Below are 1,081 nucleotides of genomic sequence, written 5' to 3' on the forward strand. Positions count from 1 at the left end.
GACACAAGCCTGGTTTGCAGGTCACACATACACACACTTGCACTGCCCCCTTCCCACCTGCCCGGGAAGTTGAGGCTCACTTCGTGACTCACTCTCACACACACAACAAGACAACAAAAAGGTACCTTTTACTTTCACATTACTTATTACAAGTTTAGTTTTACTGGCCAGTTTTGGTGCTACTGGATACCCTTTCTACCTAGCTGTTTTTTTGTCTAACTTCAGATGTTTTTCACTATTCTATACTATACTTCTTAGTACTTTGTCGAGACAGGACTTACCTGCTCCTGTATCTACTCAAAAATTCAAATTCTTCATTTAGGGGGCCCACCTAAAAGTTTACCAAGGGCTTTTCTAGATGTTGCATTGGGTCCCCTATAGTGTAAAGCCCCTGACCCTCTAATGGTCACCTTTAAGGATCTTCTCTAAATTCTCTTGTTCGCTGGCTATTGCAGCATCGAGACTAAGCTTTCTACAAAACCTCCTGACGTGTCCTGGCTCTCCACAGTAATAACAATGTCGCTCTCTCAAAGAGCCTTGAGGTGTCTCCATCCCTCTTGCACCTGACAGTACTGACCTATCCTTGCCTCCTCCTGGTGGTGGACCCGCCCACCCTGCACTTTCTCTAGCTACAGCAACCATGATCTTAGCCTTGGCCTTTGCTTTTTATTCCTCCCTCCTTAAATACACCTTCAATGCCTCTTTTAACAATTCATTTATGTCCTTCTCTTGCCAATCTTCCATCTTCTCCAGTTTTCTCCTTATATCAGGCCAAGATTTGGTAACAAATTGGACTTTTAGCAGCATTTGACCTTCTGGGGTGTCTGGGTCTATTTTAGAGTACAACTGGAAGTTCCGCCTTAGGTGATTAAGCCAGGCAGCAGGAGCTTCATCCTTCTCCTGTGTACCCTCAAACGCCAATTGGGTGTTAGTTCCTTTGGGAACTGACTCTTTGATCCCCCGTATTATCAAAGACCTATATTCCCTCATGGCCTTCCTCCCCTCCTCCTGGTTAGGGTTCCAGCTGGGCTCCGTTAGTGGCAATTTCTGTTCACCTGTTGGCACCTGGGGTCCTGGACTG

The sequence above is a fragment of the Melozone crissalis genome, unplaced genomic scaffold, assembly GCF_028551555.1.
Source record: "Melozone crissalis strain CALT ecotype California unplaced genomic scaffold, PUWL_Pcris_2 ptg000116l_1, whole genome shotgun sequence".
Lineage (NCBI taxonomy): Eukaryota > Metazoa > Chordata > Aves > Passeriformes > Passerellidae > Melozone > Melozone crissalis.